The sequence below is a fragment of the Manis javanica genome, chromosome 1 (genome assembly GCF_040802235.1).
Source record: "Manis javanica isolate MJ-LG chromosome 1, MJ_LKY, whole genome shotgun sequence".
Taxonomy (NCBI): domain Eukaryota; kingdom Metazoa; phylum Chordata; class Mammalia; order Pholidota; family Manidae; genus Manis; species Manis javanica.
Window position 1 is genome coordinate 201,131,616 of NC_133156.1, and position 24,906 is coordinate 201,156,521.

Consider the following 24,906-nt stretch of genomic DNA (forward strand, 5'->3'; position numbering starts at 1 on the left):
TTCTGAACTTTGTAAAGATGGAGTTAGCACAGTATGCTTCTGTGTCTGGCTTCTTTTACTTATCATCTTAAATTGACATTGCTGTTACAATTTCCTTTGTTTACCTAAATCATAGTTTTCTGTCCATTTATTGTTGATGAACATTTAGGTAGTGTCCAGTTTAGGCCTATAATAAATAGTGATGCTGTGAGATTTGTAATAAATGTCTTTTTGTCATCATTTTCTGTTCTGTACATACCTGAATTTGGGGTAATATGATCTGCAAATGTTCAGCTTAGTACATACTGCCAATTTTCCCAGTGGTGTCCCAATTTACACTCTCACCAAAGGGCAGGAGGGTTCTGATTGCTCCACATCCTGGTTAATACTTCATAATTATTGTTTTTTCATTATAGCCATTCTACTAAATGGTGAATGTGTAGTCACATTAAGTGGTAGTTTGAGTATTGAACACCTTATTTGTTCACTGGTCATTTGAATATCCATTAAACACATTCAGTTTTTTTGTTCATATTTCTATTTTACTGATTGCATTTTTTTTTACTGGTTTGTAGGAGTACTTTGGATATTCATTATTCTGAATATGAGTAACAGTGTTTTGTGAAAAACCTCCTCTCACACTCTTTGTTCTTTTTATTCTCTTAAGGCTATCTTTTAATAATCAGAAGTGTTAATATTAAAACAGCCTGATATATTATTATTTCTTTCTTTAATCGTTGATACATTGTGTGCTATTAATGAAAGCTTTGCCTTTTTCTAAGGCCATAAAAAAATTCCACTCCTTTATTTTCTTTTAAAAATATGTAGATATGTGGGTTTATAAACTATACATATGTATATTTATATACACATATATATGTGTATATATATATATATATATATATAAAACCTTTCACATACAAGTATTCCCATATGTATATTCTATTAACCTAGCTCATTTATTGAAAAAATAGACAATCATTTCCCTTTAGTGCTACAGTAAGGACTTTGTCCTAATTCAGGTGACTATATATGTGTGGCTCTGTTTCCAGATTGCCTCTTGTTCTGTTGGGTTTAATCTCTATGTGTAAGACCCAGTACCTATAAAGACTTTTACAGTTTGCTGTTTCTCTCTGGGCGACATTGGGAAGAAATTGCAATGAAGCCTGATAAACATGGTTTAATCACAAGCTTTGTCTTTACCAGCTTTGTCATCTTGTCTGTTCCTTAAAATCTCTGAAATGTATTTTCTTCTACTAAAGTACTGAAACACATATTTTAAGCAAGAGATAATGCATTCAAATGCCTGAAAAATAGTATAAACATCATAAATGAAGTTATTGTGTACTTTAAAAATTTTCCAAAGCAACAAGACAAAAACAAACATAATAATGATAATTTTAAATTTAATATATTATTGTCTGATATTAGTGAGAAAATATCACCAGATGTTTTACCTAAAGCAAGGAAATGTATAAATGAATATATACTTAAATGTTAGGAAATTGATTTTTGATATGCTAGGAAGTATAATCTAATTCAGAGTCTAGAAATCCATAAATTCCACTTTAAATTTTTAAATCACTTTTCCTGGAAATATTGTTTTGTTTTGAATGATTTTTATTTTTATGGACAACTTTTTAAGAGGAGCATATATTCAAGGAATTGGTTATGGCATATGTGTTGTAATTTTCTATTGAAAATCATTACCCTCCAGTGTAAATTTCAGACATTTTTAATACTGTAACATTTCATAGTAATTATTATTTGGCTTATAAGTGCATATGTTTAAGCTACCTCCAACACAAATCAAACTCTAACACTGTCCCAGTCCTGTTTGGTCTTGTCCATACTCATTTTCCATAATTTAGAAGTCTTATTAGGTAGGATAGAAAATCCCATATATCTTTTCTTATAGAATTGGTGATATTTCACTACTTTTTCAGTCCTACTTTCATCAGCATCATGAGAATAGACATCTTAATATTTGATTACTTATATTCTGTAGGAAAAGTAGAAATGGCCAAACAAGATAAAGAAAAATGCTGTATTTCAGAAAATGTGTAGCTGAGTAGCATTTATCTTGCTGGGAACATGATTTAAGATACTTTTCTGTTTCTTTAGGAAATTGAAAACACAGGAGGAATGTATATATCTTATAACAGAATGCATTAGAGGCAAACACTCCTTGCTTTTATTAGGAATAGATTGCTAAAGTAAACAAGAAAATAAAACTTTCACAAAATGCTTATGGTTATATTATATATACCTGCCAGTCTGAGATTTTAAACAATTATTCTTTTAAGCAGAAAGTATGTACAAATTGCAAATCTTTGTTTTGAAAAGTTACCTCCTTTGACTTATTCTCAGAGAACTTTAGATTAAGTCCATCTGAAGTTTTCAAGTTGATTTAATAAATTTATTTGATTTAGTTGATGGCAGGCTGTTACTTAATAATCCATAGAAAGCCCACACGTCTTATCCACACCTCTGGACTCATTCATATCCTGGTACTATTATGCTTGCCTTAACATGGGTGTTCTCTAGTCATAACCTCACTGGGGCTTAGGACGGGCATTCTTTAATTCTTTGAAGGTTGTTATTGTGGCAGCTAACTTTTGGTTATTTCAAGTTAGCACAACCCACATTGATGTTTTTTGTGATTCATCCTCTTCTCTGAGTGATCTTCAACGTTATTTTCAGTATGTTTCTGTAGACCTAAGTTCCAAAATCATAGATCACTGTCAAATTCCACTTCTTTGTGTCTGGGAAGGAAACCCTGTTTTTTTTAATACAAAATATGGAAAAGCCTGATCTGCTATCTAACCTAAGGCAAATGCTTTACCATTTAGAGCAAAAGCTTCTTACATGACATATGAAGAACCTCAGAAACCGTGATGAAGATTCAATGACAGCATCTTTGTAGAAAGTGCTCACTTGTTCATATGCATGTATTAGTGAATGCCTTCCATGTCCTCTGCATTTCTCTGTGGGAGATACAATTGTTAATGGAACTTATATTCTAATACTTATGAATTGTAAAGGTTTACATATAATATATCATCACTACTATTATCAGTCTATGAGATGCCTTTGTTTTCCTTGAGTTTAGTTAATTTTACTTGATCAACAAAAAATGTAATATCTTAGCCTTCAGAATACCACTTCTAACTTCACTTGGCCAGAGAACAAATAAGGGGAGATGGCCTGACACTGGGTGAGTGGAGGTAAGTTTCTCTAGAGCCCATCTCTAAAGTTTCAGATACTTTTATAAAGCCTTCTAATTCTGATCTTGTACCTCTTGTTGATTACTTAAGAAAGTAAAAGAAAAGAAAAGAAAAGAAAAGAAAAGGGAAAGCAGCTCCTTTGTATTTTGGGTTTGTTGTAACTCCAAAGCAGATGTTCCACTATTCCCCTATGACTGCAGAATTATAGAAGAGAGAGCCATTTGTCTGTGTCATTGTTCTCCATGTCTCTGGAATTCATTATTGTTATTACAGAGTACTGGGACAGGAGACATCTTTAAACCAATGTTGAAAAATGTGTTTCTATTTCTCTCATAGCCCAATTTGTGTGGACTGCTGCATAGCAGGACTTAGAAATGCCAGAGATCAGTCCCAAGTAAAATAATGCTTCAGTACACCTTTTTAGTGCTATTTTCTACAGCACTAGGATCATAACACAATTTGACATGATTCTTTTCCTGTAGTAGATACTCGGGTCCACAGATGCCTGTAGGCATATCCAAGCATTTCAGAATAGCAAGAAAAACAAAGGTAGAAACAGAGAATTCTAATTATACATCTACCCCTTCACAGAATCAACCACAGGCAAAACTGGAAAAGAGCATCTCAGCACATAAGTCCTACCTGCTTCCTAGAATTTCTATCTTACCTTAGTCTTTTCATTTACACCTTAATGTACTTCATTTAACATTAAATGGTTGACTCTGATTATTAAACAGAGATTTGCCCTTTTATGAAAATAACTTCAACATTATGGGATAAAGAAGAAATTTTATCAAGAAACATTTGTTCAAAACTCCTGCAATTATGCTATAAAGACTAGTGCCCAGACTTAAACACTAAAGTAGAGAGAAAAACGATGAGTAATTACAAATAAACTGCTAAATTGCCATGACTTGCTTATATGATGATTCTTTCTGACTTTGGGTTCAGTGCTTATATTAATCAGTATTTTCCAGAGAAACATTTGTATATATGGAGAGAGAGAGAGAGAGAGAGAGAGAGAATAAGAGAGATTTTAAGGAATTAGCTTACACAATTGTGGAAGCTGCTAAATCTTAAATCTAAAATCTCTACGGTACTCCAGCAGACCAGAGATTTATCTGAGGTGGTGCAGTTCTGAGTCTGAAGCCTGGAAACTCAGGCAGAATTTCTATGCTGCAGTCTGGAGGTAGAAAACCTTCTTTTTTGGGATACCTCAGTCTTTGCTCTTAAGATCTTCAACTGATTAGATGAGGCCTACACACATTATGGAAGGCAATATGCTTTTCTTAAAGTCAAGTAACTGTAAATGCTCATCATATTTATACATATCTTAATAGCAACATGTAGACTAGTGTTTGACCACACAACTGGCCACTATAGCCTAGTCAAATTATATGTAAGATTAACTATTATAGTGCATTAAAATATAAACACAATCTTTGCCTAATTTGTAAAAATACTGTATTCATAGTATTGTTCAAATGTTTCTTTGTGCATTAAAATTTTGGGGGTAAGTAAAAGCTACCTGATGAATTTATATATCTGGCATAGGTGATTCTGAGGAGAGCTCTTCCTCCAAGTTTATCCGATGAAGATTCTTGGGAGAAATCTAGCAAGCATACTGGTTAGTGGATACTGTGGCTGGCATAAAGGGAGACATGAGCAAATGAATGTGCAATATCTTCTTCATCCTTTGTTAATTACAGTCCCATCACTTTGAAGTGCTGATAGTCTGTTCCCTGGAGTTCTAGACACACAGTGTTTATAAAAAGCTAGTACATCAATCCCATGTGTATTTCTCTTAAGGCAAACAAAACAAAACAAAAACAAGCAAAAAAACATAAAAAACAACAGGAACAGGTGGCTATTTCAGATGGTCTAGAGCTGTAAGGTTTAAGGGGAGGAAAAGTATCTTCTGTGTGTTAGCCTCAGCAGTTTATCAAAGAAACTGCTTGACATAAAAACCAAACCCACTAAACCTTATAAAACTTCTAAAGCTTCTTCACAGAGCCCTTTACTCACAGGAGAAATTGAAAATGGCACTTAGCCCCAGGTGTGTTCCTGGGGTTGTGGAGGATGGATGGTGCTGGGACTCACAAAAACTTTTAAGCAACCAAGCATGGGCTCTGATAATGTGGAACTCAACAAAGTCATCATTAGTTCTTCCTTAATTATAATTATTATTAGTTAAATTCTTATTGTAGTAACTCTGTATTTCCCCTTGTTCCCAGGAACTTACTGAATTGCTTCAATCAGATTAATTTAAATCGGTTTAATTTTAACAGCCATGGTGCCTCCTACCTTGAAAAACAGAATTGAAAGAAACAGGGAAGGCAAGCCTTGTAAACAGTTTTACAGTCCTTTTGGAATCTACTATTGGAGGTGGAGGAGTGGCAGCTGCTTGGATATGAATTCTTGGAAGTAAAATATGTTGATCACAGTCAACTAACATTTATAAAATGCCTGTATAGTTTCTTCTCAGTAGGGTTGTTGCCAAGAAAAATAATTCTCCATTGTTCTTGCTTTTTTTATTCTTCCCACAGAGCATGGCTTTGCTAAGCTCTTCAGGAGTTGTTGCTAACTCTGCAGTAAGTTTCATGGCTTTATGAGTATGACATTATAATGATGTAATCATCAATATGTATTTGCTAAAACTCCACATGCTTACTTTAATTCAAACGATTTCAATGGAATATAATCATCACCTTGTTTTCAAGAAAGATACAGACTAATTAGGGAAAAATATGAATTCAGAAAAAATGAAAGATATATGTTAAATGGTCAGAGACTGAGAGCATATGGAGTTCAAACAAAAAAGGATTCCCTCGAGTGAGGTGGGCCTAGAAAGGCATATGGGCATGGCGGAACTTGATCTGAGTGTGGAAAGAAGTTCAGTGTCCGAACAGGAAGGAGAAAAAAGTTCAGCTGTTAAGGCAGAATTTTCTACTCTCCCTACCATCCTTTCACTGGCCTGCTAAACACTGAACCCAAAGTGGAAAAGTGTCTGTATATGTCCAAAGTCTTTAACCCTATTTGTTTAGAAAAACCGCCATGTGCATGTGTACGCTTTGAGTGGGGAGTTACGCCCAGCAAGTCAACATTCCAACAAGGACATCATCCTGCAGATGAATTCCTTAAGTCCTAATAGGAAAAAAAAAAAACAAAAAACAGAGAGAAACAGAAATGAATTAAAATGAAATCTGAATACTTCAGTATAAATGAAATGTAAAAAAATTACTACTATGTATCTGTGGAGAGAGAAAAGGGGGAGTAACTTATTATGTCAAAGGTATTAAAAGATTTTTTAACCAGGAACCAACACACTACTTTTGGCCGATAGAAAGATTGACATTTGTTTTAAATCACTCTTCCATATGTTCCTCAGGACTCACTTAGCACACTAATATATTGGGATAATTAAGAATGAGTTTGTCTCCTTGTAAGAACATGAAAAAAATCAGTGTTTGTCTCTCTTCCACCATGTTACTGCTTAAAAATATGAAAGCTGGGCTGTAGTCAAGTGTTGAGATAGCTGGCAGTTTTTTTGATATATATTAATTGCTATGAGAGAAGGGCACATTTTATCTCATTGTGACTGTAGATGCTTACTGTAATAAGTCACGTGAAAACAAGATTTTGAAAGAAATGGAGAACCCATGAGCAAATGCTGGTATTGTAATATGTATTAAAATATATATCGAAGGAAAACCAAAAAATGGTTGACCATCCCTGTTTTATATCAGGTGTTGAAATTTACCCACTTTCGTTTTCCTCTTGCTCAGTATAGTGCTTGACATCCAGTAGATATTCAAAAAGCATTTATTTGGTTTATTGCATTTGGTTATAAGCATTTAGTTGTAATGCATATAATAAATATTTGATACAGTCCCCATCACTAGACCACAGTATTTTTTTTTTTGCTTCCTGAGTGGAATTATGCATTGTGATAATAGGTCCATAGGCTCTTGGAAATGCTTTAAGAAAAAAAAAAAAATCCCCTGCCAAGTTTTCATTAGATAGAAAAATCCTGTTTTTGGTTTTTTTTTTAGTCTAGCCTGGGTCTCATATTCACCAAGAGGAAGATGTTCCTGTACATTTTGGCAGTTTTAACTAGGGGATCTTTATTTGGAAACATCCTTCCCATCTAATAATTAAAATTCAGGAGGTGCAGGAAAAGGATAGTCTTACCAGTTCTGCTCTGCTCCTACAAATACGCACAGTATGACAGACTGCCTCTTAGAAGAGAGGCTTATTATCAGACAGTCTAATGAACAACACACATTGTGGAGTCCCTTCACACTTACAATCTGGGTCTTTTGGTGCACTTGGTTGGGCTGGTTTTAGTTGCACTATCTGTTGCTGGATTCAGGGAGGAGAGCGTCTGTCACCTTTTCAACTTTGGTCTATCAGTGAACTTGCTGTTAGCATAAGATAAGATTTGATTGAAGCAGAAAAATCAACTGGGACATTATTTGCCTATGCAACCCATTAGCTTAGTTTAACCATCTGCCAATTCAGAATCATAATTCCTGGGGCATTTGTGCCTGGCTATCAAACTATTGGTTACGTTAGTCCCTTTTTACCTTTACCAAAATCCTACAGGAAGAATGTGATTGGGAAAAAATAAAATAAAATGACAATTGAACTACTTATCTCTTTAGACCTAATGCAATTGATAGGCATGAGGTAGGAATCATACCTTGTTTCTTAAGACCAAACTTGCAAACCGTAAAGAGGAAAGCATTGGAGGAAAGACACTGGGTTTTAACAAAGGGACTTGATTATGTACAAATTAATAATAATAGTAATAATAGTAACAGCAACAGCAATAATTATTCACATTTATCGAGGAACTATCATATCAAGCATGTGTCAGCTTTTTATAGAAATTATCTTGTTATTACGGAGGTCATATTAATAAAATTTTAGAATCTCTATTTTTAGTATACTGGTTGAGGGGACAACTTAGTTTTATTCAATTCAAATTTTAGCATAGTCATGTCAAAAAACTCTATCCTACTTAGCAATAAGTTTAAATGTATTCTACTTGTTCTTAAAACAAAAACGAAAGGAATTATGAAAGGAATTGCGTCAGTGAAGACCCTGAATTACCTGATTTCTAATTAAAAAATACTGAATGTAAAGTGTGCTACTGTTAAAAAAAAATACAGAGATATAAGGATAGATAGATAGATACATGTGTATGTATACATACACACAGATCCTAACTTAGAATAACACTCTACCACTATTTTTGGTATGAACAGCTGATATGGCTTTTTAACATATTTTATATTTGTGGGCCTACCATTTTCAATCTCTAAATCCACCCATTTGATAATTTCTTACAGATATATATATTTCTAAAGTGTATTTGACAAGACATCTCCTTAGTGCATATCGATTCTCACTTCCTAACATAGTATTTAAAAATGTAAAGGATTTTCAGGTTGCTTAGTGGACTGGAGAAAGTCAAGATGGTAGTAAAGTGTTAATGGTAGTTGTAACAATTCCTGGGAAGGAAGGGCCCCACGGGGAACTGAATGAGATTTAACTTCTTTCCATGAATAGTATTAACATTTTTTTTTCCTTTTTCTTTCATTAAGCATCCTTTTGTGGAAGTAAGAAAGACCATCTCTTTTTAGAAAAAATAAAAAGGAATATATTTTATTCCATTTTATTACTTTTATTACCACCATTTCATTTGGGGGACTTGATCATACTATATTTTATCAAAAATACTCTCAAAGCAAGATCCCAAACAGTAAGATGATTTCAAAGCTAATGTAGAAAAACAGAATCCTACTTTTCCTTTTCCCCTTGTGACCTATGGCCTCATTAAACAGGGATGGAAAATACCCATGTTGTGGTGTGGTTATGAGAATTAAATCAAGTATGTACAATCACCTGACGTTGATTGATACTGATATAATGTGTGTATTTTGATACTCAATTTAAACTATTTAATGTTCTGTCCTAGGAAAACATTAGCTAGAATTAACTATTTCTTAGAAATTCCTTAGAAATTTTGGATAAATGAAAGAAATAAAGATGACATCAGAGCTAAGACAGGGGAATCATTCTTTGAAAAACATTTAAGGCCTCAATACAAAACAGACTTTGTTGATGATTTTGGTTGTATTTTTTTTCACTAACTTAACCATTACCTGTTAAGTATTTCTAATGTGCCAAAATACTATGTTGGGCTCTAAGAATACCAGATACAGGCAGATTGTTTACTTTCAGAAAACTTACCATAAATTGAACTAATGAATTAAAAAAAAATAGGTCATAAACTAATAGGGTAGAGTCAAGCCTGGGTACCATAATTAATAATAATTTATTATATTCAATGAAATATGAAGCTACTTGGTCCCAGGCACTTGCCAGGTCAGCACTGTTTTTTGCAGAGCATTATAAATCTCCAATGACCAGCCTTTGGCTATAAATGCAGAAAAATATGTGTGGGGTTTTTCTTCCATATACAGTATAGAATTTCTGAAATAATTAATAATGATCTAACAGCCAGAGTCTGGATGTTTTGACAAATGACTCAATCTTTTGCAGTTTATTAAGCAATTTGTATATGATGCCAAAAATATTCTAGGATACAGATATTGCTGAGCATTTCTGCAAGTTTTCTAAAGTGATTTTATGGTAATTCGGAGCACAGACTCCTCACCCCCCTGTTTCAAAAATAAGTCAAAGGCTAGGTACTCTGCTGCCCCCAAACTGCCAAATTATCAGATCTGAAATGAGTTCCATTATAATCAGCTTGGATGCTTTACCCCTTTAGTCCACCCATAGAAATAGTATTATTAGATTGATCCATTTTATGATTATGAAGTTTTTAGAAATAACTATGTAATGAATCATCAGTTTCCTCAAAGCACAGATCTTACAGCAGACATTTGGATACTAGGTTGTTGTCGTGGTTTTTCTGATACTCTGAGGATATTAATGATATTTAATAACAATTTATATAGTGTTATGTGCCAGGTGCCACTCTTATTGCTCTACAAATATTATCATATTTGATTTTTATAACCTTGAGAGATATTACTATTATTCTCATTATACAGGTCAGGAAACTGAGGACAATTTGCCCAGGGCCACATAGCTAGTGAGTAGCAGAGCTAGAATTATAAGCCAAGTATCTGACTCAAGTCTGTAACTCTTGCTATAACAAGCATCCCCTTAAGAGTAGATTTCAACACTTTAGAAGTTACTCTGAAGATGAAGCATCGGTCACCTCCAAGTCTTTAAAACTTCTGATAGTATATTCTCTAGCCCTATGTTATCAGGGGCTTAAAGTGGAGGTTGGCAGGGACTCATATTGATATCAGAGTTGGGAGAATGGGAGATTTTAAAGGGTATTAACAATGAGAATGTATTTCTTCTTTCCTTTCCATTGTAATTTGTCCTCCCCCTTAAGCACTAGAGGAAAGAAGGAAAGAGAGCTAGTGGGCCTAGAGGAAAGATGCAGATACTTAACAAGATATGACCTCAATACCCTCTGCTGTCCCTTATGCTACAATATTACTGAACTATTCTAGAAATTGCCAATACCGTGACTCCATTCCCACCTCTAGTCACCATCCAAAGTCTCTTGGCAGCTGCTCCACACTCTTCAGCTCTTAGCTCAAGCATTTATTATAGGTGGATGGATGACTGATGGACCTTTCTGCATGTGTGCATTACACTTGCTTATCTGTAATAGTACGCAGTGTACAGTGTATAGTGTACAGTGCATTACAGTGTTCGTGTGCTTATCGGAATAAGTTTAAAGAAAGTCATACTAAAATGATAAATCATATATACAATCTCCATTATTACATATTACATTTTAGCTAATCTTTTGGTCTTTAGTTTGTCTCTTTCACTAAATTTAAGTTCCTTGAAGATAGTGACTGCTTCTTGAGGAGAAGACATTCTGAAGAAGAAATGTTAAAATGCCATGTAGATTAATAATTCACTTATGTCACACACACACGTACAAGGGAAATATAGAAAAGTACATGAAAGAGTTAAGGGTAGGTGTCTCTGATAGTTATGAGAGGTATTTTTCTTATACTTTTTGTAAATTTTTTAAATTACTTATAATGAATATTAGTTGTTTTTGTTAAATTAAAGCATATAAGCATATCCTAGGTCTATTAGAAATAAAAATGGAGTTCTTTAGTGAACGAGAACATTATGTGGCAAGGGCCTTAAAAAATAATGTAATTCTTAATGTGTGGAATGTAGTGAGTGTTTGATATAATTGGATGAATGGAAGTAAAAGTAATTGAATGTGATGCCTCTGTCAAAACAGGATATCCTTATACTTGGAAATTCTTCTACCATACATCATGAACACTTTGAAGATCCCCAATGTTTTTAAAGACTCTGTACATGTTAAGAGTTTTTCCTTTCTCCCAATTCTCCATAGCAAAAGTTAAGAAGTCAATTAAAATAACTGTGGAATTAGAATCTATATTATATCAGAGATGTCCTTAATATGTCTAGATCTAAAAATATGAAATATGCCTGCATTTTTCTCTGAAGTAGTGTTATTTAATTTATTCAGCATAACTTATTTATATTTATAAAGTCCTGCTTGAAGGGATTCCAAAGTATTTTAGAACTTCATGTAATTACAAACTTTGTAAGCCCATTGTAGAACCTGCTTATCTGAATAAGTTAAAAGAAAGTCATACTAAAATGATAAATCATATTATAGTTAGTTTATTAGAGGAAAGTATAGGACTTTAAAAAATATCTCACTTTGTAAAATTTCAAACATACAAGAATAAGGCATTTTAAATGATAAATACATAAAAATAAATGTAAGAGAATAGGAGAGCATTCCCATTTAGAATTAAATTGAGCATATATACCTGAGGCACATTCAGTAGATATCTATTTTTTTATTGTTTCAGAATAATTAAAAAATGAAAGGTCTAATTAATAGACTTTTCTAATTAATAGGTATTTCTCCTATATACTATTGATAAATGTTTAATTTTAAAGAATACTTTTTTAATAAAATCTATGATTAACACTAAATTTATGATGTGCATATGTTCAGAATTCACTTCAATATATTACAATCACAAAAAATTAACATTAAACCATCATTCAACAAAATAGATTGACTATCTTCATAGCAGTGTACTAACTTCTGGGGATGATATACAGAGGTCCAAGACTTAGGCTCTACCTACAGCGTGCAATATTTATGGCTAAATGAAATCTGGCAAATACAGATTACATATGGCCCTGTGCAAGATGTGGTGAGTGAAAAAGGAAGTGGTGAGGAGCTTCTCCCTTAAGGTCAGAGAAAGGAGAAAACATCTTTAAAATCCAAGTAGGATTAGATCATTGGAAGAACAGAGGAAGCAGATGATAGGCAAGAAGATGGGTATGTGGCCAAAAATGTGGTGATAAGAAATAGGTTTCTGGAGACAGAGACAAAAAAAAAAACCAAAAAACTAAACTTGGAGATATGTACAAAATAATTGTATGTTATAAATGTAGAGCTCTAATTAGAACTGGATAAGAAACTCATGTGAATTTTGGACTCAATGGCTAAATGAATTCTATTCAATGTGGAAGCTATGGTAGAAATGGAAAGTCTAAGCTGACTCCACTATTTCAAGCTTGGGTAAAGGAAGTTTAAAATATAAAACCTATAGTTACTTGGATTCAGCATAAATGAATATTTATTTTCCTAGGAAATGTGGGGATTTGGAGAGTAATGACTATATTAATTATTCATTTTTTCTATATTATTTACCCCCAGACTTCAAGCCAATTTGATATGCTAGCACATATTTCCCTGACTAGAAAATGTTGTTAACCTAGCAGTAAAAATTCATTAATATTGAATCTCTAGGCTGTGTCATTAATAGCTATATATATAATTGCATCACTAATTAAACCTCTGGATATGGTCAGAGTTCCCTATCAACATCCTTTAAATTTTTATTTAACTTATATTAATATTTGTATCTTTGCATTGTTGCAATTTTGCCTTAAAAACTAGTTTAAAATCCCCATGTGGGTATTTAGAAAATATTTTTTTTCCACAAGATAATAGGTTGTTTTGTTTGTTTTTTTAATACTTTTTAGTTCTTTTTGCTTTCTTTTCTTACTGCTTTGAATTTTAAGGCACTTCTGATGCAAATGTGTATATGAAAAGATGAGGAGGAGATAAAGCAATAAATTCAGTTGACCACCAGGAAAGGAGAACTGTGGCCAACAGGGAAATAAAATGTTGTCATTGAGTTGCTCCTAAGTTTTAACCTGCATTTCTAATACCAAGTAAGAAAAAAAGAGCACAAATATTATCATTGGTCAACACTAATTGTAATTCTTCAGCAATGAAATCTACTCTTTTAAACAGAACTTTTAAGACTGTTTCTGTAATTCTTGTTAAACTTGAACAAATCTTTCAGAAAGTCGTTATTTTTAACTTACCCATTCTTAAGAATCTTGATCAAGAGTAATAACTCTCTTATCTGTTGGAGTGTTTAGACTTTAAAAATGTAGCCAAAGTACTTGTCAAAATACTCTGTAGAGATTTGACTTTTATGATTCACATGTTCTGCCATACTTATATATTAAGTTTACATTGCAATTACCTGGTAGATAATTGCCATTAAATAATCATATAAAAGCATATCTCTACAACAGACCATAAAAAAAGTGTTTAAAGACATTCTGGTTTATTGAATTTGAAAGCTTGAGAATGCTTTTAAACAAATCTAGCTAAATAAATGTGCACCCTGGAAAGCAGAATAGCTTTTTGTTTTTAATCCATTAAAGGTCCTTTAAATTTCTTCACAGTTCTCAGTCTGTTCCCTCTCAGCCATTTCCTTTCAGTGAACAGACATTTGCAGTGTCAGTGAGAAAGTTAAAAAAAAAAACAACCCGTTGATTTTAATGAGCCATGCAGGCAGGTGTTTCAAACAGAGTCCCAAGAACTCCCAAGTACAGGTCTTAATAGGGGCAGTAAGCATCTAGGAATCAGTGTTTGTACCAGTCAGAACGCCATCACTACTTGAAAGGAAGAGGACCTTTGGACAGATGTGTTTAGGTAAGTGTGCACTCTGTGTCTCTTAAGGGTAGTATGCTGAGGAGATGCCAAAGTAAATTTCAACATGCCTCTGAAACTCAGTGCTCAGGGAGGACTTCCTTGGGAAGCTAGCTAAGCAAATTGTAGTACTAAATTGAACAATTTTAAAGGCAGTTCCTTCATTTATCCTTGAAAGACTGATGTGACCATAACTTGAAATATGAACTGGGGGGCAGGCTGTGCTGTATGCTATACCATCAGTTTGTGATTGTGATTGTACCAAGAGAGATTCTCCCTGCCCCTTCCATTGTTGGCCTTTAAGAAGCCAAAGAATTATAGCCCAGTGTTTTCCTATATAGAGTGCATTCATAGCTGATTGGAATTTTCTAGAGTAGCATGAATTGGCCTCATTCTCTGAGTTCCATACATTCTAATACTGACCCAGTTTTGTCTTGTATTATTTAAACTATAATCAATCCATCGTTAACTGATGTTATTGCTTTCCCCATACTGACAGTCCTGGCATTATTTTTGCCCTTAAGGAGACATGTGAATTGTAAATATATTACTCATGCTGTTAAATGAGGTCAGAGAGGATAAATAGCTTGAAAACTTTAACATCTACTATAGTGATAGCTATGGATACTGTAAGAAAAATGACCTTTAGCTTAAAACAATTCACATTGTGTCAGAGTAGATTGTTCTTGGTTTCCTTAGGAAATTTTATCTCCATTGCCTGGTCAGTTATCTCAAGAAAATCACTTCTTTGTAAGATAATAACATTTAATCAATTCAACAGCAAAAAAGCTGCCGTTACAGAGTACACAATTCATAATAATTTATTCAGGTTCATTTCATTTTGAGAGTGGAAAAAAAAACTAAGGATTCATTTTATTGCACATTAACTAAAACTCTAATATAGATATAAATCATCCCTAATGCAGCCATTAGCTACAGTTTCAATGAGGTGGAATTCTGCCTACCTTTCTATAATAATTGATATTCAACAGTAGAAATCTTTATGTTCTTGGCTATTTCATTTACATATTAAATTTGATTCTGAGAATCCTAATTCTGTAGAAACATAATTTAGAAATAAGGAGTGAGAGACAGACCAGTTTGAAGGAATGGTGGGAGTTGACTGGTACTGGGAAAGAAAGAAGCTAAATATACTAGCTCTGAGGTGAAATTGATTTGGAGAGTTTTCTTTCCCTACACTAGTTCTACAAGGTCTGACAAGTTATTTATCCTCAATTTCCTTATCTATACACTTGGGAGTCTACGATACTTGGTAAGATTATTTTTAAGATCAAGTTAACATAAATGTGATCAGTACTTGGCCCATAATAAGTACCCAATAAGCCAATAAGCATTTGATGGTATTTTTGAAAAAGCACTATGTATATGTATATGTATATATACCTGAGGCTATGTAGAGTAGGCAGAGATAGAATAATACCAAACATAGATGCAAGGTCTCTGGAGGCGGGTAAATCTAGATAGGATCCAGGCTCCTTGCGTCCTTGCTTTCTCACCAGGGAGTGCTGTATAAGCTCTCTCAGCCTCAGTTTCCTTGTCTGTAAAACTGAGATGATTAAAACAAACCTACTAATCTTAGGATGTTCTAGAATTTCAGCTGACTTCCCTTCTCTGGATAAGACTATGATTCTTTAGTAATGAAGTAGAGATTGCAGTATACTCAGAGACTAAGGCTATTCAAAGGGCTTCCTTGCCCTTTTTCTGTCCAATCACTGTGCTGGGCAACACCTGGATGTGCCTCGGGCTGTTTCTAGCTGTCCTCTGTGGTTTCGCCTGTGTCTGCACCCCAGCCCTGCCTGCCGTTGCTCACTCCAGGATGAAGGTGAGCCACAGAAAGCAGTGCCTGCAGCTTTCAGCCAGGCTCTCTGCAAGTACAGTAAGTGTTCCCACTCCTTTTACTTTTCTTTCTGGGGGTGAAATTAAATGGCCTTAATATTTTATCACTGTTTTTTTTTCTTTGTCTGTGAGAGTGAGGGACCAGCTTTTTCCCTAATCAATTTTTTTTGTTTCCTATTTTTCTTACTCTCACTCATTCTCTCTCAAAAGAGCAAGCAAGCATACATTCTTAGAGCATTTCTTCATAAGTGTTTCTTAAGGCCAGTCACTAAGCCATGCAATGTTAACTTCACCTGTGAACTTGCTTACTAGAAATGTACATTTCTGGCCCCACCCAAGACTTGCTAAATCAGAAATTCCAGAGGCATGGCCCTGGAATTTGTGTTGTAAGAGTCTCTCCAGACGCTTCTATGATCACTGTCAGTTTGAAAACCACTGCTTTGGAGCAGCTCACTCTTTTAAATAAAACAAAAAACTTTCAAAGAAGGTGTTTCAATGGTGCCAGTTTCTCCCTTGTTGATATAGATAGGCACTGGGAAGAGGACCAAAGATCTTGGCATGCCTTCCTTGAAGATCAGGATACAGTCTGTTAATCTCATGACTTTCTTATGAGACGTGAATATTATTACATGGCAGTATTAGGCGACCTGCCAATACCATGTAGAAAATTTTCTGAATATTTCCTATCATTTTATTTCACAAGATTATTTTTAGCAATCACTGCGTGGCACTAGTATACTTTTCATAAATGATAGCGATTTAGAGCTAATAACCTTTATTTAAACACCTATTTCTTTCACGTGTATTTGGCTCTTATTACTTATAAGTTACTAGTCTACTGGAGAATGAAAATATTAATAAGACATTCCTCTCATTCAAGAAGCTTGAAATCAGGCTGAAGTTCATGCTTTTGTTTGACTCACAGGTTATTAAAATCTCATAATGGCCAGAAACAACTGTTTTTGTTCACTACTATTTTGTTCACCTAGCACAGTACCTGGATCTTAGTTGGTGTTTAATAAGTATTTAATGAATGAATATATGAATTCAAATACCTAGTGAAAAGAACAATGTACTGTGGTCCTTTGTCTGTTTTGCCTTTTTTTCCCCCCTGAAGAACCAATGGCCTTTTGTTGGTAAACTGAGAAAGCCAGGTGGGTGCTTCTGCATAGGAGACACCCAAAAACACCAGTCCTGCTGTTTTTACACTGGCTTTACCTTGATTTCTTGCACGCCTCTCTGCACACAGAAGTCTCAGGCTTGGCATTTCAACCTGAGGCAGTGCCATAGTTTTAAATGCTCATGCTTATGAGACAAAAATCTCCTCTCTCATAGGCTCACCATGTGCTAACAGAGTTTTATTGTACATAGACCCTATGTCTCAAAAGGATTTGATGAATCAGGAGGATTCTACTATTTGTTTCAAATTCTGACTAGGGTTTCTGTAATAAATTAGGCCATTATCCAGCCTGGTAAGCAGTTAACCCAATGCTATTTGTTTGGAAATCACGATAATAGGGAGGGTAGGGCTAGAGGAAGGGAAGCTATAGTTCTGTGCTTCAGTTTCAAGATGACATCAAATTGTTTTCAGATATTTTTAGGAGAAACCCTATGTCAAAAGCTTTTGTGTTAATGTCTCAGAAAGTGTGGCCATTTCAGCTCAATCTTTAGAGAGTACTGAACTGATACACAGGGAAGCTATCTGGTGTGAAAGGGGACACACTGTGCCTGACCTTCACTCTGATAAACTTGGATCAAGCTGTGGTTTTGTTCCCCAGCTGACTCTGAAGCAGATTGGCTCTGAAACTCAAAATAGTTTAAAACACACACAAACCCACTCAGCTCATTAGCATAGTTGGAAGTGTTTTGAAGACTTTTGGGGCTACATTCAGGAAGCAGCCCAGACCTGGAATTGCTGCCATGGTATAATCACTTATCTTAAACATTATAAAGACTAGAGGTCTTTCTAATAATCGTTTCAGAAAGGTCATTGGAAAAACCATGTTGCTTTCTTTAAAGTTAGCTCATTGTTCTTTGAATACCTGAGAAGGAAAAATATTATTGAAATGCCTGTGCTGTTATTATGTTACAAACCCCTTTATAAAATACCTTTTATATTTTATAAGATGCAGTTATATTGAAGATCAGCTTCTCCTTGATAGAGAATGTCTTTGTCTTCAGATTGAATTTGCAGTCATTTTGACATGAATAGGATTCCAAGCCTGGCCCCTTTGCTCTTACTTACACTCTGCTCTGTGTGTTCTGGGGCCTGCCTGTCCATCTCTGGGGCTCTGCTACCTCAGTTGACTACCTTGCCCCTGCCACCTTGACTCCTGTCCACCTGAGAAAGTTAATGTCCAGATGCCCCATACAAATTCTAGGTCCAAGCCTCTGCATGTTTTTCTTCCTTGGTCAGAAATTGTCACTTTGCATCTTTTCACCCAAACCTGCTGCCTTTTAAGGACTTTTTCAGATCCCACCTCAAACCACAAAGTCTTTTCCAGATCTCCCCTTCTCTAAGATCCTATTTAGCCTCTGATTTCCATAAGTAGAAATAAAATATTAGGCTGTATTTATTAGTATAGGATTCTGAAAAGTCAAGCAAATAGACAAACAAAAAGATAAGTGAGTGACCTCACAATTTGGCTTTGTTTTTCCTGATGTCTTAATCTTGTTTCCTGGAGACAGTGGTTTTTGACCCTTTGGTTTTTATCACCAAAAGCAACTAGCACAATGCCATTCCCATTGTGGATAACCACTAAATAATTGTTGACTCATTGGGAGTTATAATAATAGGTCTTCTTACACTTTTTGCATCAAAAACAAAAACAGAAAGCTGTGGTATAATAAAGGTCTCCAGAAAGTACAAAAATGACGATTTCCCTTGCTGAACTGGATCTCAAGAGGGAAAAGACTGCTATATGAGTATCCACAGTTTGTAAGGGAACATTTATTTATTCATGACTATTTAGCTCTAACTTTTTAATTGATAAATATGCATCCAATGCCACATAAACATGTATACAGATACTGGTGTTTTAGAGGGAAATGATATTCTGTGTATTAAAAAATTTTTTAAATATGTCAAAGCATTTTCTCCCTGCACTCAAGTTACTTGAGAGGACAAGCTGCACATACCTTATGATTTGCTTCTTGCTCACATTATGACTGACAAGCATTTTGTCCACACCTTTCCCACAGCACCCTTCCAATTTGTTCATGTCATAAAAAAATGAAACCTACACCAAATGAGTTTATATATATATATATATATATATATATATATATATATGTATATGTAAGGACAGAGAAATACATACCTATACTATATATATATATGTATTTCTGTTAGACTCTTCTCTCCTTGCCCCCCTCCCAAAAAAAAGATGACTTCCTTTTCTCTTGTACTCCCTCTTTGTTTCTCTGAAAAATCATTGGATTTTGTCTTACATGTTTTCAGTGGTTTCCTATTGCCCGGAGAAACAACCTGTGTTTGAACTAAGTACAATGATGTGGTGTACTCTTAAACTCACTTAACACTTAGATACCCCCTTTCCCTCTGTCTTGCCAGTGGGTTTCAGCCCTGGACAAGTTCACTATGGATTCAATGTGACCAAAGAAATTGACAGCAAAACGTTCTTTGGGGTGAAAGGGTTTATTACCCGGCTTGCTCTCCCGGCAGTAGGTCGAGCACTAGCATCTCTGCCTCCTCCCAGAGCACTGGGTGGAGCTCTGTATATAGCGCAATAATAGCTTATTGCCTAAAGGTGTGGAAGTGGCAGCCCAGCCAACAGGCCATTCACATCACCAGGTGGTGTAAGTTTAGTGAGAATCCTGGCCATAGGAACCCCAACTTCCTCACACCCTCTCTTACTAAAGCTAGCTTCTCTACATTACCTCCTTCAGTGCTAAGGTGTGGAAATTTGGGGAGTGAAGATGCCTGGTGAGTCATTGGAAGACACAGAATGAATGTATTCTGTGTGCAGAGACCAAGGGCTTCACTGGAACTAAAGCCAAGTTACTGTACCTGTGAAGTGAGCCTAAGGGAAAAAAGAAGGTGATAAAATGTATCCTTTCTTTTTAAGTTTTAAATATTCTTAGGTCTTTAGGTTGAAACACTGACTCAGAATAGGATGGTAAGGACCACAGCATAATGAAAGAATAATGCCATTTTCTTCAAGATCTCTGTGGAGATAAGATTTACAGGCGAGGCTGTTAAAGAATCCATCAAAAGTTTATATCAGAGTTGGACTTCCTGTCAAGGTAGTGCACTTCATTCAATATTTTCATCTTAGAAAAATCATCTCTCTACTGATAAACATTTCTGGGCCCCAAAATAAATTATTGTTGCTTTGAGACTCTGTCAGGTGGGTTTTATTCTGGACAAAATGATACAATTTTGTATCAAAAGGCTTTAATGCAAATACAATATTTATAAGCCTAATCTCAACCAGCTTGACTTCTGACTTAAAAACCTGAAATTTTCAGATGTCAAATGGCTTGAGCTTAAGTAGTCTGCATGGTATGTATCCTGTAAATGGGTTTCAGCCCCAAACAAGTTCACTATGGATTCAATGAGATTGAAAAGTGACAGAGGAATATTCTTGGGGTAAAAGGGTTTATACCCAACTGTATTCCCATGGTGGCAGGTCAGTCACTAGAATCTCGTCCACTCAGAGCCAGTCTGCATGCGGCAAGCTGGTCTCTGCATCTGGGCCTCTCTGCCCCTGCAGTCATCTCAGTTTCTGTCCTCGGCACTGCCTACCTCTCCAGTCTCTGCTCTCCTGCAGCCTTGCAGCCCTGCCACCATGTCACCCAGAGCACTGGGCAGAGCTCTTTATTTAAAGTCAGTAGCAATGTATTGCCCACACATGTGTAGTGAGCTAGTCGACCAGGGCCAGGTGAGAATCCTGGCCATAGGAACCTTCTCCACAGTATGTCTGAAATTATAATAGAATGATTTGCAAGTACATAATGTGGCTCCATTGCTTTAGCAAAGGACTACATTTTTTCTTAAGTAGTCTTTTGATATGTGCTGTTTTCTTCAAGACTTCTTTATTTCAAGCCAATCACTGCTATTAATCTCACACTGTAAAATAAATTGCATCTGTGTTTGAGTGGAGAAAGCTGTTGCCCAACTTAAATGGAAATCTCAAAATTCAGATCATTTTTCCAACAAAGGAGTCTGGGTTTGATTCAGATAGCAGCCGTCCAAGCTTGAAAAGGAGTCAGCACAGATGTCCTTGAGGATGATTGCGCCCAAACGCGGAGATAGTGGTGCTGCTTATTGTAAGGTAAAATTGAGCCGAAATTCTCAGACCCCTCTGCGGTGTCTCATATCCAATCTGGCGACTCTAGATATAGTAGAGGAGGTCCGTACATGAAAACTGGTCCAACTCTGTTCTCAGACGTGGTCCCAGTATCCTCTAGACAGTCAATCTCACTGGCCCCCAGAGGGAAATTTTGATTTTAGCCTCCTCACTGACCTACTTTCTGTCGCCGAACTGGGAAGTAGTCTGAAGTCCCATATGTCCAGGCCTTTTGGACATTCCGCTCCTGCCCAAACCTTTACATTAAGTGTTCGACGACGCAGGTTCTCCTGGCCCCATCTCCAGTTAAGGATTGTCAGCCTCTTACTCTGCCCAGTCCTTCCTCCTTTCAGATCTGCTGGAGGACTTTGGTCTCCCGCATCTCTCAGCTTGCTAACCCCCCCCCCCCGCCCCCATCTTTAAGTTCTTTGTCCTCCTCCACGGTGCTGCCATCTTCAGGTCCTTCGTTCCCAGCCACGCCACCTTCCTGCTCCTCTCCTCTTCTGGTGTCTGCGCCTCCCCCTCCGCCTCTCCTTCCGCCTTCACCGCCCTCTTCCCCCACTGGAACAGGCTCCCCCGCCCTCTGGTTCTGGAAGCCATGGACAAGAGTCCTCCCAGCACCAGTCTGCCTCCTTTCTCTCCCGACCCAACACCCCTCCCCACATCCACCATTTTGTGAGTGGTCTGGTGTGGTTGTTGAGCGTGGGTGACCTGCGCGTAGCAAGTGAACGTCTCAGTAGTTGTGTGTTGCGGTGGATGTGCCTGCCTGCAGCCTGAGAATTTTTGTAGTGGCCTAGAATCTTGAAGTTTTGCTAAGTTAAGTGGACATATTTTGTGCTTAGAGATTATGCTGTAAAGCACATGGTTTCAGGAATTATAAAGTGTGTTCATGTGATAGTTCAATGGTTTGAATGCAGAAGGAGCTTTGAGAATCCAGCTGTCTTCTATTAGGCCAGAGATTTGAGGAAATGTAAAACAGTGCCACTCTTCTTATTATACATACTTTTTGTATTGGAAAATAATTATTTATAAAAAGATTATGTTAGCATATAATGGTGTATTGTTATTTTAAATGAATAAGAACTGTTCTTTTTCTATTCTAATTTCTAGTACAGTCAATATTGATAGGCGGCCCCCAAATAAAGAAAAGCTTTTTGTAGTCTTTAATGATATTTAAGAGTGTTAAGGAGTCCTAGAACCAAAGCGAACTGTTGCCTTATACATTCATCCATGAAATATTTATTGAATGTTTATTAGACCCCAGGCATTGTGCTGGAAAATGCATAACTGAAATATCCCTTAAAGTAGCCAGGCAAGTAAGCAGCAAAAACAGAGTATTAATCGTTTTCTGTAATTCACAGAACTGAATTCAGAGATGACTGGGAGGGACTTTTTCAGGAAGGATATCAAACTGGTTTTTTGAATCTTTGTGTAAATGAGGTTATGTAAGGTAAAACTGAGCCGAAATGACTAGGTGAAGAGGCTACACTTATGTTGGTGTTTTTTTCATCAAACCACATATAACTTTTCCGAAGACATAATTTAAAAAAATATATTAATTTGCTTTATCTGTGCCTCTATTGGCAATGCCTGTTGATGACTATGTAGAGCTTAATTCAGCTAGCCTGTTGAGATCTAACCACCAACAATGAAGCATTTGGCTGTAACGTTTGTCTTAATCCATTCTGAAAAAAATCGATGTGGACAGCATACGCCGAGCATCCCCCCTGCTAATTTTAAGTGTTGGGAAAAGAAGACACTTATGCATCAGTAAAATGCTGATACCTAGCTCATAACCAAAGCCCCCAGAGTGCTCATGTAAAGGTGTAACAGGAAAAGATCCTTGCATCAGATTGCATCATGTTGCAGCAGTAACATCACCATCCCGTGCTGGGGTGTATGAGTGACGTGGGTGCCAGGCTCTGGTGTGAATTAAATTCCATTGCCTATTTCCATCTATTTATAGTAAATCTTCAGTGAGACAACAGCATTACACACCAAGTGAAACTAGCACAGTGAGGTAAGAACTGTATGAGTTCAAAGGAGGGGATGATCAGAAATGGCTTCCTGGAGCAGAAAGGCCTTGGCCTACACGTTTAAGAACTGAAGGCTTGTGGGGAATGATGAATCATTCTCCTGAGATATTGATGCCTTCATGTGTCTTTTCTCAAAGATGTTAGTCTCTGAGTATATACTTATAAAACCTAGATGTTAACCATCTCTTAATTTTTCTCCTTAAGCCCTTCAAACCAGATCTACTTCCACAAAAGCATCATAAGATTCACCAACAATCACCCTTTAGAATGGGAAAGGGAGGCCAGTTTTCACACCACAAATTGACCCATAAAAAATACTGCTGGACATATCTATTCACCACAGTTATCTCCCAGCTATGCAATTGTGATTGGCTTTTTCACTGACCTCCCCACCATGTAACCTCCTGAATTTATCGTGGCAATGTGAGGTTCCCTTTCTTAAAATTGACTCATAGTTCTACCTACACATGCAATTTTTACCCTAAAATCAATTTATCAAAGTAGTCTTTTAACAAAGCACTCAAGTAATTAAAATATTATCTGTATCATTCAATACATATGCAACTGAAAGAAAGAAAATAGTACTGTAAAAGTCAGTATTAGCATTTAGATAGGTGCAAGAGTTTTGCCAACTTGATCTAAAAGCAATTATTATGAAGACTGGTCCCTGATAACAATGTAGAAGTACATTGGTTCCCAGTTGTACCTGGTACACTGGATGTGACAATTATTTTGAGCATGGGATGGGCCAGAACTAGTTCTCTGGAAATTAGTCATTAATCAAAACCTAATATCTAAGCTAGTTATGCCCTAGGAATTCCTACAAGGCAATGTGATACTGAAGTGGAAGATAACTTATAAATCAGTGTTCTGAAAGACCAGTGAATACTAACACCCTCATAGGAAAAATTAAATGAATTAAAACACAAAAGTAATTAAGTATCATTATCTTCTCAAGTTATGGCATTTGCCTAAGATAACATATTTCTAGACAATTAAAAATAAATCCCTCTTCTTATACACACTTGTCTTGATTTTAAAAATTGCAGGAAAATGCTAATAACATTGATACTCTATTTACTGTATATTATAAACCTACAATAAATCTTTTCTTTTTCAATGAATATATTATTCCTTACCTCAGTTTTTCTCTTGGAAAAAGCTTTTCTTTTGTAGTTTCTCTTATAGATTACACTAAATGAGAAAAACAAAAAGATATTTACAGGCTAAAAGAGAAATATGTTTTCTGAAGTTGTTTTAAAAGTGCTACCTGTAAATTTGCAAGGTTGCAGAAACAACCTGAGCAATTTCCATAGTCTTGCTCTTTCCTTCTAGCTAGGAGAGGTGTACATGGATAATAATAGTCAGGTGAGAGGCTGCCTGCTTTTTAGGGTGATCGTTTTCTTAAAGGCCTTCTT

The 24,906-nt window shown here is 35.8% G+C and overlaps 1 protein-coding gene across 23 annotated transcripts in view; it reads left to right on the forward strand.

Moving 5' to 3' along the window:
* The window catches only part of NRXN1 (neurexin 1), a 1,077,010-nt gene that overhangs the window by 139,384 nt on the left and 912,720 nt on the right, over nt 1-24,906 (forward strand). The window lies entirely within an intron of this gene.